Below are 14,702 nucleotides of genomic sequence, written 5' to 3' on the forward strand. Positions count from 1 at the left end.
GAGAGGGTCTAGAGCAGGGGTCCTCAAACTTTTTAAAAAGGGGGCCAGCGCGCGGATGAAGTGGCAGGCAGTCATCTGCGGCTGCTTGGTTTCCCCCCCAAACCCCCGGCGGGGGGGGGGCGGGGGGGTTTCTGTAAATACCGGGGGCCAGATTGAGGACACTGGGGGGCTGTATCCAGCCCGTGGGCCATAGTTTGACGACCCCTGGTCTAGAGGATGGCCGTGGAGATGATCAGAGGGCTGGTGCACCTCCCCTGTGAGGGCAGGCTGAGAGAGTTTGGGTCGTTTTGTTACCGAAATCTCGGAATGAAGAACTTATCGACACCAATGTGATGTAGATAAGCAGACACTTCTTTATTAACGGCCGGGTGTGTGAGTGAGTCCTCTCACGATCAACGCACACCAGGTCTCAAAATCAGATCCCATATATAGAAGTTATTCATACATATTCATTAAGTATTCATGCATAACCATGATATTTCCCGTAAATCATTAACATATTCTCCTCCTATATCCGATTCTGCGCAGTAGAGCTTAGAAAGGTCTAGAAATGGGTCTGGGGTACGATTTGAGTAGGTGGTATATGAGTCGGTGGTCGCGATCTCCCCCTGCCGGAATTACCTTTTACTAAAGTTCACGATTTCTTGGCAGGCAACTACAAGCTGTTCCAGTCGACTCTCCCCAGTTCCCATTAATCTCATATTCTGACATTTCAATACACCTCTGCATACAGAAGACTGGTTAAATACAAAGAAACCTTTCAACCCTAAAGTTATTACCTATGTTTTAACAATAGTTCCAGCCCCTTCTTCTAGCCTTGGTACAGGATGTACAGAAGATCTCATAACAGCTTTTACTGTGCAGCTATAAGTTTCTTATAAATTTTTTTTTCTTGTCCTTCTATATTTTAATTTTATAAAAGTATTTTATAAAATCAATTAATCAATCAAATAAAATCAATCAATCTTAACTTATTAAAAAATCGATAGCATTTCCCCCCTTTGAAAGTGTTGAAAATCATTATTTCAATACTTTCACATTATTCATATACCTTTTGTTTCAACATATTTTGGTAATGGATCATGTCTTGGTGAAATAGTTGGTACTTCTCTCATGAACATGTGATTTACTGCAATTCTATTGGTAAACTGTTTCTTCAGACATGCATATACTACCATGATCATCAAAAAGACAATTAGTAACAGAAACAAAGTTTTAATTATAGATTGTATCAAAGAGCTCAAATTCCATCCCAGTTTGTTAAAAATTTTCCCAAGCCGATCTTCTGACATATCCTTTTGAATTGTTTCAGTTTCTTTTTCAATTTTTCCCAATAGGTCTAGATCATGTTCCACATCCTGAGTGACATTTGGAATGTGGATACAACAGTGGTCCAATTTATCCTTGAGATATCCACACACTCCATGTTCTTTAAGTAGGAGCATATCTAGTGCCATTCTATTTTGTAAAGTCATTCTGGAAGTTGCCTGTAATTTTATATTCAATTCCTTAAACCCTTTTTTGGTAACTTTTGCTAATTTTTCCACTTGACCAGTTAAATGATAGAGCCATGCTCTGTTTCTGTATGAAGCTATAGGATTTAAAAGTGATTCCAGTGCCCAGCCAATTTTCACTCCTGTAGATGGTTCATTCCAAATATCATCATTTATCCCAGATCTCTATATTCGTTTCAATTCTAAATTCTCTAGGGATCCTCTAAATGGTGATTTCTTCCAAATTGGACACAATGTTGGCATGCCTAAAGTAATTTGTTTCACCTTACCATCTAATGGTAGGTGTGTTGTCCAGGTTCCATCACTTAATGCCCAAACTAAATGTCCTGGACTTCGAATAGTAGATTTTCTACAACTAAACAAAGTTCCTCTTCTGACTGTAAAAGTGCTGGTTAAATTGAGAGTATTCTTAAGACCTCGACAAAAACAACCATATTTCAAAGCAGCGGCCAACGGAGGAATTCTTTGGATTACTAAGTCTGCATTACTGCAATCATACACGTTTTCACATTTCCACCATGGCACTATTTTATTTTCCTTCTCTCCCGATGAAGTTGACCTATCATCGACCCAGGGTAATACTGAAAAAGCCTTTCCATCCCAGGTAAAACACCAAGAAGTTCTTGCCATATACTGAAAATGGGAAAATATAGACATAGACCATATAGAGTCCCACTGTTCTACTAATTGGGTACCTTGGCCAGTTAAGTTACACTTCCATTCCATGACACTTCTGCTCACATTGATTTTAAATTGTTCATCATAAGAACACCATCCCACAGTCTTAAATCTCCCTATTTTGGTAAAAACATGATTTAACAATTTTTCACAATCCGCCAGACTGCCTGGAGTTTTCCACTGTATTCTAATGACTTTCACTTGCTCATACCATTGAGTCACTGGCCTTTGTTCACAATAGTTGGTTTCATTTTTATGTTCCAGGTTAGCCAAATTCATAGTTAAAATTCCCCATGGAATAGATTCGCCTGCTGCCCTCGGTATTGGCAAACAAGCAATGATCTGTGTGACGTTTTGTAAATTGGCAAATTCTTTAATCAATCCTACCATCAAATTTTCCTCGGCCATTTGTTTGGGAATGTCAATCACTTGTTCTGTTTCTATTTGTCTTTTGTTCCTGTCCACCAAATCAGCCCATGATCCTACCAACACTACCAACCAAAAAAAATCCAATATAAAAATTAGACATGTTTCAGTGTCAATTTTAAAGTCTCTGGGTCACGATTGACAATCTTCCATGTAGTAGGTGCTTTCTTCACTCAAGTATAATGTATCCAAGCATCTGATTCTGCTATCTTGATAGCTGTAAAAGTGGTTAGCAGTATCTGGAAGGGTCCTCTCCAACGCTCCTGCAAAGGTTCGGAGGTCCAGGTCTTCACATAGACATAGTCTCCCGGTTGGAAATCATGCACTGAATTTTCCAGGGGTAAAGGTCTATTCCGAATTACTACACTCCAAATCACAGCCAAAGTTTTCCTTAGAAAAAGCAAATAGTTATACACATCTTGTTTTCCTTTTACATGTATGTTTAGATTTGGTTCTGGAGACTCATCTGTTATTCCATATAATAATTCATAAGGACTGACTGAGGTTCCACTCTTTGGCTGTACCCTGATTCATAATAATGCCAATGGAAGTGCCTGAGGCCACTTTAGACTGGTTTCTTGACAAATTTTACTTATTTGTCGTTTCCAAGTTTGATTCATCCTCTCCACTTTTCCACTAAATTGTGGTCTCCAAGACACATGCAAATCCCAATTAATACCCAATACTTTGCTAACACTTTGGACTACTTCAGCAACAAAGTGTGGACCTCTGTCAGAAGAAATTCCAATAGGAACTACAAATCTTGGAATTATTTCTTGTAATAACCACTTTACAACCTCTTTTTGCTTGTGTGGTGCGACAGGGAAGGGCTTCTGGCCATCCTGTAAAAGGATCAACCCCTACCAGGATGTACCGGTACCCATTTTGTCTAGGTAACTCTGAAAAATCTACTTGCCAATAATCTCCAGGTCCTGTACCAGATTTCAGTCTACCCATTTGAACCTTTTTCTTAATCACTGGATTGTTTTTCAAACATACTTCACATTTTGCCGTTACCATTTTAGCTATTCCCAACATCTTAACTGATATTACTTGTTTTCATAAAGAAGTTACTAAAGCTTCTGCCCCCCCAGTGACATTCCTGATGTCTTGTTTGAATTATTTCTCTCATCAAAAGAGGTGGAATTACTACTTGTCCATTAGGGGTTATCCACCATCCAGCTAGGTTTTTCTTAGCATTTAATAACTGACCCAATTTGTCATCTTCCTCTGAATATCTCGGTTTTTCCCTAGGAAGGGTTACTGTTTTAGAAGGAATTACTGCCATTTGCAATGCTTGTTTCTTTGCTACCTTTTTTGCTGTTCTATCAGCTAAATTATTCCCAGCTATTATTTTTGTATTCCCAATTTGATGTGCCTTACAGTGCATGATTGCTACTTGATCTGGCTTTTGAAATGCTTGCAGTAATTGTAAAATTTCTGTTTGATGCTTAATGTTTGCTCCTTGAGAGGACAATAACCCCCTCTCTTTCCACAAGGCCCCATGGACATGCACTACCCCAAAGGCATATTTTGAATCGGTCCAGATATTTACTCTCTTGTCTCTGCTTAGTTCTAAGGCTCGAATTAAAGCGATGAGTTCTGCCTTTTGGGCTGACGTGGTACTCGCCAATGCTCCTGCTTCTATAACTGTAGTATCTGTTGTTACTGCATATCCTGCGTATCGGACTCCTTGTTCCATAAAGCTGCTTCCATCAGTATACAGTTCCCAGTCTGGTCGCTCCAATGGCACATCCTTCAGATCTTCACGACTGGAATAAACATACTAGATGGTAGCCAAGCAATCATGTTCCAGTTGTCCTTCTTCCTGTATGGAACTTAAAAGCACTGCAGGATTTACCAGGTTAGTTGTCTTTAAAATCACATCATCCTGTTCAGTCAATACCACCTGGTACTTCATCATTCGGCTGGGAGAAAGCCAATGTCCCCCCTTCTGTTCTAGGACAGTTATCACCATGTGTGGCACATAGACTGTTATTGTTCTTCCCAAAGTCAATTTCCGAGCTTCTTGTATGAGCATCATTGTTGCGGCCACTGCTCGAAGGCAGTTTGGCCACCCTTTACTCACTGTGTCCAGCTGTTTAGAGAAATATCCGACTGGTCGTTTCCAGCTTCCTATCCTCTGAGTTAACACGCCCAGTGCAAGGTGTTGCCTTTCATGTACAAACAGCTGGAAATCTTTGGTTAGATCCGGCAGTCCCAAGGCAGGTGCAGACATTAAGGCACGTTTCAACTCTACAAAAGCCTTTTGTTGTTGTGGGCCCCATACAAAGGGAGAGTTCTTTTGGGCCTCGTACAGCGGTTTAGCTATTAGCCCATAGTTCATGATCCAAAGGCGACACCACCCAGTCATTCCCAAAAATGCTCTGAGTTCATGAATATTTCTCGGCTCAGGTATACCACAAATAGCTTCTTTGCGATCTTTTCCTAATTGTCGTTGTCCTTTTGAAATCTCAAAGCCCAGATATATCACAGTCTGGAAGGCTATTTGGGCTTTCTTCCTGGATACCTTATACCCATTTAGTCCCAGGAAATTCAAGAGGTCAATAGTCACCTGTATACAAGTAAATCTTCTTCTGTAGCAATCAGTATGTCATCTACATATTGTAAGAGTAAATGCCCAGGTCTTGATTTATCCTGTTTCCAGATTTCAAGTTCCTTTGCTAACTGATTTCCAAAAATAGTTGGACTGTTTTTAAATCCTTGGGGTAATCTGGTCCATGTCAGCTGCATCTTTCGCCTGGTTTGTGGATTTTCCCATTCAAAAGCAAACAGTTTTCTGCTTTCTTTTTCCAAAGGTATACAAAAGAAAGCATCTTTTAAATCAAGCACTGTAAACCACTGATAATTCTCCCTTAATGCTGTTAACAGTGTATAAGGGTTTTCCACTACAGGATAAATGTCCTTAACTATTTGATTTACTGCTCTCAAGTCTTGCACCAGCCTATATTCACGCGAGGGTTTTCTGACTGGTAAAATAGGAGTATTATACTCAGATTCACATTCTTCCAAAATTTTATACTCCAGTAATTTATCAATCAATTTCTTCAATTCCTGTCTCACTTCCGGTTTGATTGGATATTGTTTAATTCTCACTGTTCCTGCGCCTTCTTTCAAATCTATTTTAACTGGTTCTGCTAGTTTTGATTTTCCAGGAATATTTGTTTCCCATACAGTAGGGATCACTGCCAAATCCACCTCTGGTGGAATTTCTTGTTCCTTTACTTTTTCTTGTATCATCAGGATTTCTCCCATTTTCGACTCAGGTATTTTCAAGAAAAGTTCTCCTTCATCAAAAACAATTTGTGCATTTAATTTGGATAACAAATCTCTTCCTAAGAAGGGTATCGGACATTCTGGTACATACAAAAATTCATGTGTAATTATCTTATTTCCAAATTTCAAATCCAGGGGTTTCAGGAATGGCCTGGTTTTGTTCCAGTTTTTCCTTTACAGGTATTTAATAAAAAAATGTTGCTCCTGTATCCACTCCCAATCTCACAGGTTGAGCAACATTTTTTTTTTTCCACTTTCTTATTATCAGAAGTTATAGCCATTACCAAATTATCTCTAATAGTTAGCTTACATTCATCCTGCCAATCCTTTCTTTGTCTTAAGTAAAAAAACAAATCCACATTTGACATTTTATTCCATTTCCCTTCTCTTTTACAATACAGCTTTGACTGCAAAATAGTGTTATAATTCAGTGTCCCATTCATGGGCCACTTTTCCTGATCATCCAATATATACAAAGGCAACCAATTATTACAATATTCAAATTATTACAATACTCAATCATCTGGCTCTTTTGCAGATCATCATGTAAATTTCCCCCAATGTGCCAATAAACATCCCAATGGAGAATTTTTCGGGATTTTGTCATTTACAGGAAGATTACCCATACTTTTAATTTTAAACAACCGAGTTAACTTAGATGCCATGGTATAATCACTCACAGTACAATACACAATTATTCAACTCTGTCACTCTGATCCGCGGATCCACACTCCACACTCGCTTTCGTGCTCAATTGCCCGTCTCACCCTTACAGCCACACTCACACTTTTCCACAACTACTTTAAACAAAGATATAAAACACAATATTATACACTTCTTAATTTTCTTCTTAATACACAAACTCAATAAACAATTCCATATCAAAGAAAACCTTCTAACTTCTTGTTAGAGGCACTACCTTAGAGAACACTATAACATATAGGTTCTCTTGTTTCCACTTTTGTCCAACCCTGCAATAGCTTTCGCTTATGTCTTACGGGCAGACGCCTAGGCTTCCACTTCCACAAGGATCCTTTTAGTCCAACCCTGCAATAGCTTTCGCTTATGTCTTACGGGCAGACTCCTAGTCCTACCCTGTGCAGCTTTCACTGCGTCTGACAGGCAGACTTACTCAGTGGGACTCCAACCCACTGGTGGGACTCCATCCCACTCCTTACCATACACTTATTATAGTGGGACTCCTACCCACTTCCTCTAGTGCACTTACTCACTTACTTTAGTGGGACTCCAACCCACTTACTACAATTACAAAAAGAAGTGTCTTACCAAAAATCCAGGGAACGTCGCAAAGAGCCTTATGGATTGGGGATCGATGGGTATCCCCGAGAAATCATCGGTGCCGGCTGGAACCGATCAGGTCCCTGACTCCTCCGATCTCCTTCAGTGAGGTCCCATCTGGGTCGCCAAAAACTGTTACCAAAATCTCGGAATGAAAAACTTATCGACACCAATGTGATGTAGATAAGCAGACACTTCTTTATTAACGGCCGGGTGCATGAGCGAGTCCTCTCACGATTAACGCACACCAAATTTCAAAATCAGACACCATATATATAACTTATCCATACATATTCATTAAGTATTCATGCATAATCATGCTATTTCCCCAAAATCATTAACATATTCTCCTCCTATATCTGATTCTGCGCAGTAAAGCTTAGAAAGGTCCAGAAATGGGGCTGGGGTACGATTTGGGTAGGTGGTATATGTCGGTGGTCGCCAATCTCCCCCTGCCGGAATTACCTTTTACTAAAGTTCACGATTTCTTGGCAGGTAACTACAAGCTGTTCCAGTCGACTCTCCCCGGTTTCCATTAATCTTATATTCTGACATTTCAATACACCTTCTGACTACAGAAGACTGGTCAAATACAAAGAAACCTTTCAAACACTAAATTTATTACCTAAGTTTTAACAATGGTTTTAGCCCCTTCTTCTAGCCTTGGTACAGGATATACAGAAGATTTCATAGCAGTTTTTACTGTGCAACTATAAGTTTCATTAAAAATATTTCTTATCCTTCTATATTTCGATTTTATGAAATAATTTTATAAAATCAAATAATCAATCAAATAAAGTCAATCAATCTTAACTTATTAGCAAATCTATAACAGTGGGAACATATGCCATGCCAGACCTTGATGTGAGGAATGGCCCCCTCTGTTATAAGAGGGTCACCCAGGAAGGAAGAACATAAGATGGCCCATTGAGGCACTGATTTGGAAATTGGAAACCGCCTGGCCGACCATGAGGCCAGACGAGTAACAGAGTAGGTAGGAAAGGAGGAATTATCCTTAATACCAGATGATAAAATCCAAACTGTAAGTACAGATCAGGAGCCAAACTATTCTAAAGAAAACTTAAAGGTAATTCAGGACATGAATGATAAAATAAATAAGTGGACTTATTTAAGGGATGGTCGTATAGTGGTACCATCCAATTTAATATGGACCACAGCCCTAACAGAACATAATAAGACTCACTGGGGAGCTGATACTTCATATAAAAGTCTAAATCAGAAATTGATAGGGCGAAACTTGTATACTGTAATAAAACAGGTGACTCAGCAATGTGAAATGTGTTTACACGATAATCCCAATACAGCAAATAAAATAAAACTAGGGAACATTAGTAGAGGAAATTATCCAGGACAACAGTGGCAAGCTTATGTTCTGAACTCCCAAGAAAAGGGGGGTACCAATATTTATTAGTTATGTCTGATATGTTTTCAGGTTGGCCAAAAAACTTTCCTTGTCGAACAAATAAAGCAAGAGAGGTAACAAAGGGATTGTTAAATGAAATTATCCCCCACTTTGGGGTTCCGGCAACAATCTCTTCCAATAGAGACTCACACTTTTGTTCCAAATTAGTACAACAAGTGAGTACAGTATTGGGAATAGATTGGCAATTACATACTCCTTATTACTTCAATGTTCTGTTTGGTGCTGTCGAAGAATGATCAGAAAGCATAATGATCAGAGAGCATAATGATAGTTTTTAGAACAGGGGGGATTGAATAATGAGCTACGTACAATGAGTGACGAATGATATACTACTTTTTTAGAAAATGATGTGCTTATATATAATTATCCAAAGTTGGGAGGTGTTCAAGGACCCTTGTTGTCAACATGATGAATACACCAAGACCCTTAGTGTCAGCACCACGGATGTACTAGACACAAGGTCCTTGGATCCGTTATCTTTATAAAGGCCATCTGGTCCTAAGCTTCTGTTGTGTATATAACGCTACCTAAACAAGGAATTTGAGTCATGCTCATTAGTCTATCGAGGAACAGAGTCTGCGCAGAAACAAGAAGGTAAAAAAGGTTCACTGGAGGAAGACTCCTGATCTTCATCCTGAAGACCCCCAGACGACCACTCCTCAAGGACATTGCACAGGAGCGAAATATGTAAATGAATTCCCGGAATTGTAATGAATATGTAAATGATTTCCCGACAGAAACCATAATTGGTGGGATACTCTCTTTGGCTGGTCACCTTCTGCAACAGGAATTCTTAACACTCTGGTACACCCCATTGTGATCTTATTGATCAGTTGAGGAATTTCCTTAATACTAACCATTATGTTATATTTGTGGGTTTGGAGAATGTTTAAAAGGGTAACACTTATGTATGATGCTTTATATCATTCGGGAAGGCTGCTTAAGTAAAAGAATTTACTTAGTTTGATAGAAAAGAGGGGATTGATATGGAGAAATAGTGTGAAATAGGGACAATGGACACAGACTGTGATTGTATATGTCTGCTCGGGAATGTGGGTATGGTGACTGGTCATGGGTGCGGTGTCTGGTCACATAGGCACACAGCTTTGAGGAGACAACTACAGTTTTGAGGAGACGCCTGCCCTTCTTCCTCTAACAAAGGGGCTATTTAAAAAAGAATGAGAAAAGGATGAGAGACATTCCAAGGCTATCTAGAGGGAGGGAGTGCTAAGTCTCCTTGCTGGAAAAGATTGGGTGGTCACAATCACCTGAAGAAGATCGGGTGGTCACAAGGACATGAATCACCTACAAACCTGCAAGACCACCACATTCCAGGAAACGGACTGATAAGCTAATTAACATACGAAGCGGGGTTTAGGTAACGAATATGTATAGGCGTTAATTGAATATTCATTTGTTCATTGTATAAATGTGAGATGGTTCGTCACTTCGGGTATGCACGCTTGTGGAGGAGCGATCCCCCGTGCATCTGCGCGCAATAAACATACCTACTTTATAACTTTCGAGTTATAGAGTCTAATTCCGCACGTCAGTTTGGCGAGCCAGGCAGGAGGATTTCTGCTCGGCCGAGGGACCAGCTGCGGAGCGGACGCTCCTAGGCGCGCCCCGGGAGATTTCCTCGGAGGAGCCTCCTCTTCTCAGCTGTTCACCCGGGAGCAGAAGAGAAACCCCTGGATCCGCGGATAAAACGGTATGTTTAGTAACGGGGCGGCTGGTGAGACGCACGGAGACGTCCGGCGCGCAGCGTAGTCCCCAGGAGGAAAGGTACCTTGGGAGGGGGTTTGCTGACCAAGGGGTGGTCGCTAGCGATCTTGAGGGCAGATCGAGCAAACCCGAGGTTACTGCCAGATCCTATTAAAAGCCCGGAGGCCTCGTGACGGAAAGCGGGGGGCGGGACGGAATAAGGCGGAATCTCACAGGAACAAGAGGGACCTCACGGCAAAAGTAAAAGGGAAACTTTTGCGTAGGAAAAAGAGGAAGCTAAAAACTTCCTTTAGGTTGTCTTAAGATTTGGGGAATTCCTAGAATGTAACAACTGAAATAGCGCTCTGTGTCTTGTTTGTTCTATGTGTTGTCTTGTTATATGTTCAAAACTCGGAGTTATGAAACGTATGTTGAAAAATATTAACATTCTGGTAATTCGTGGCAAATAGCGGAAAACTTAACACTCTGCTTAAGACCAGGAAAAATTGGTTTTTGTTTGTTGTTTGTTTATTGGCAATTGTTCATTGAAATGCATACTTTGTGAACTGTTAGTGTTCCTAAGAGTTTGTACATAAGTGCACGGTACCGTATAACATACTGCTTGTGTGACTGCGGGCTGCCCGGAGAGTGTGAATGGTGTGATTGAGATGCGCATTTTGATTTTCCGTGTATAGCTTAATTATTTTGACTAAGTGTGAGTGCAAGAGTGCTTGAGACAGGCGTTTGAGTGCAAAACGAGTAAAAAGCTCTATCCGCGTTTCCGACCTTGGGTGGCTAAGGCGGCCGGAGAAAAACAAAGTAATTAAAATTGCAAAATGGGAAATGGAAGGAGTAAGCCCTGTGAAAAATCGCCCTTGGGTTGTATATTAAAACATTGGAGCGATACCGTAGGACATGGTGGTACCGAAAATAGATGGAAATTGGTTAAATATTGTAATCAGTGGTGGCCTTTGTATAAATTGGAGAGAGATGCGAAATGGCCTCAGGAGGGAGGAACGTTTGATTATAACACTCTCCTGCAATTAATGTTGTGTCTGAGAAGAGAAGGAAAATGGGACGAAGTATCGTATGCAGACATGTTCTTCGTCCTCCAGGACAAACCTGAGTGGCAAAAGGACTGTGGATTAGTACCCCCTCGGGATCCTATGGTACTAGCACTAGAAAGAGTGCGGGATTAACATCACCTGATCTTTGATTGTGGCTCTAGAAAAGGATAGGAAAAAACTGAGACCTAAACTAGAAAGATGTTCTTGTTGAAATTTTTGTGTTAAAAAGCTCAGGTTGCGGTTCCTTCTGTGGAGCAACCAGAATGAAACGCGTTGTAAGATATAAAAACTTGTACTAATGTATGTAAAACCTGAGGCGTGTGAGCAACCAGAATGAAACGCGTTGTAAGATATAAAAACTTGTACTAATGTATGTAAAACCTGAGGCGTGTGAGCAACCAGAATGAAACGCGTTGTAAGATATAAAAACTTGTACTAATGTATGTAAAACCTGAGGCGTGTGAGCAACCAGAATGAAACGCGTTGTAAGATATAAAAACTTGTACTAATGTATGTAAAACCTGAGGCGTGTGAGCAACCAGAATGAAACGCGTTGTAAGATATAAAAACTTGTACTAATGTATGTAAAACCTGAGGCGTGTGAGCAACCAGAATGAAACGCGTTGTAAGATATAAAAACTTGTACTAATGTATGTAAAACCTGAGGCATGCGTGTGTGTGTGGAGAATCAAAGACCTTGTGAAAGTGTTGAAGTATTGGGGTGAGTTTGTACAAACCCCCGTACCCCCTCGAAGGTGCGACTGAATCATGCTGGGATGCATGGCAGGGTGTTTGCTGTTTGCCTGCGAACAAGTAGCAGATTTGCATTCAGGGTAAGAAAGAGTCAAAACAGAAGTGCTGCTGCAGAGGCAGGCTTGTGTAACCTGCAGAGCAGGAAGAGCATCTCCTGCCCCGAACCCTTCTGATGGTGAGGAGGAGGGGTTGCTATTGCTGACAATTGAGCAGAAGGACCTGACAATGTCACCCCAATTGCTGCAGCATTTGCAGTACAACAGGACCGGTAACGGCCCCTTTAGGGCAGGGAATGGGTATGAGGTGGAATTTTAGTGAATACAAAACCAACTTACTTGTTAAACTTCAGTAAAAAATTAAATAAATAAATGAATTTGTTACAGTTGTGGGAGCTGCTGGCCACCAGGAAAACATCCTGAAACCTTTAAAGTACAAACTAAAAAAACAAATAAGAAGGCCAAATTCACTAAAATCTTTGTTGGGATGAGATTTATTAGAACATCTAGACGTTTAAAGAAGGGGAAATGAAATTAAAAGTTAAATATGATCAAGTAATTGAAATATTGAGCTTATCTTTAATTCAACAGAAAAGAGGAAAAGGGGACCTCCCTGAAGTAAAAGAAATTTTTAACCAGGTGTATCTGAAAATAAATTCCAGGAAAGGTGAAAAATGCTTTACCTGTTACAGTAAAATGATAAGGGGGAGGCTTGCCCAGTTCAGATAAAAACAATATCCCTTGGTCAGCAAGGCTGTGGGGATATTGGCAGAAAAAGTGAAATAAAATACACTCTGTAGTAGACCTACTAATGTAAATCTGTCTTTTGCCATGACAGTGACTTGTTATGGGATGTGCAGATGAAACTGCATTGACAACGAAGTACAAGGAATAAGGTTGGTCAGGTGCCTCCTACCATAGTCAAGGGCAAGACTGGGTTGGCCTCTGTGTTTGCCACCAAGAAGAATCTTGAGCTCCGCTGTTGGCTGCAACCCAGTAGGCGTTGAGCGGTGGGAACATATGCCATGCCAGACCTTGATATGAGGCATGGCCCACTCTGAGGCACTGATTTGGAAATTGGAAACTGCCTGGCCGACCATGAGGCCAGACAAGTAACAGAGGAGGTAGGAAAGGAGGAATTATCCTTAATACCAGATGATAAAATCCAAACTGTAAGTACAGATCAGGAGCCAAACTATTCTAAAGAAAACTTAAAGGTAATTCAGGACATGAATTATAAAATAAAATTAAGTAAGTGGACTTATTTAAGGGATGGTCGTATAGTGGTACCATCCAATTTAATATGGACCACGGCCCTATTATTAATAAGACGCATTGGGGAGCTGATACTTTATATAAAAGTCTAAATCAGAAATTGAAAGGGCGAAACTTGTATACTGTAATAAAACAGGTGACTCAGCAATGTGAAATGTGTTTATGCAATAATCCCAATACAGCAAATAAAATAAAACTAGGGAACATTAGCAGAGGGAATGTTCTAGGGCAACATTGGCAGATCGATTTCTCAGAACTTCCTAGAAAAGGGGGGTATCGATATTGGTACTAACAGATACCTTTTCACGTTGGCCAGAAGCCTTCCCATGCAGAACTGCTTAAGCCCGGGAAGTGACCAAAATACTACTCCAAGAGATAATACCTAGGTTTGGAGTCCCAGCGGTAATGTCCTCGGATAGAGGACCACATTTTGTGTCCAGAATAGTGCAACAGATCAGCCACCATCTAGGAATAGATTGGCAATTACATACCCCATACCGACCACAATCGAGTGGCCAGGTGGAAAAGATGAATCATCTAATCAAACAACAGATTGTCAAGTTAGGCCAAGAAACAAATCTAACTTGGCCCCAGTCTTTGCCATTAGCTCTTACACGAATTTGAACTAGACCGAGAGCAAAAGAGGGGCTTAGCCCATTCGATATTTTATATGGACGACCCTATGGGGTACAAAAGGGGATGTCTTCACAGACTGGTGAAGAAACAATGACTTCCTATATGGTGGCACTAAACAAACAATAAGAATTGAGAAGCATGTGATGGGAACACGCAGTAGGGGTCTGGATGGACCTGTTCACGATATGCAACCAGGAGACTATGTATACGTTAAGTGTTTTGCAGATAAAACCCTGGAACCACAGTGGACCAGACCTTTTCAAGTCCTACTCACCACCTACACTGCAATCAAGGTTGAGGGACAGAATTCTTGGATTCACCATACCTGGATTAAGAAAGCCCCTGCAACTTCTTGGAAAGTAACCCCAGATAAAAAAGAACTGAAACTCAAATTTACTCGGACAAATGGGAACAATGTGGGTGGCAAATTTTATGACAATGCTACGGAGGTAGAAAGAAAACTCCAGTCATGGTGGAATATGGTGAACTTTACCTACGACCCCAACACACACACCATCACAGCTTTTGTGTTAACCATACATAATGCAGTAATAATTACCATACACCCCATTGTAGCCCTTGGAATTAACCATAATGGGGTGCTCCTATACCC

This window comes from Falco cherrug (assembly GCF_023634085.1).
Source record: "Falco cherrug isolate bFalChe1 chromosome W unlocalized genomic scaffold, bFalChe1.pri SUPER_W_unloc_1, whole genome shotgun sequence".
Taxonomy (NCBI): Eukaryota; Metazoa; Chordata; class Aves; order Falconiformes; family Falconidae; genus Falco; species Falco cherrug.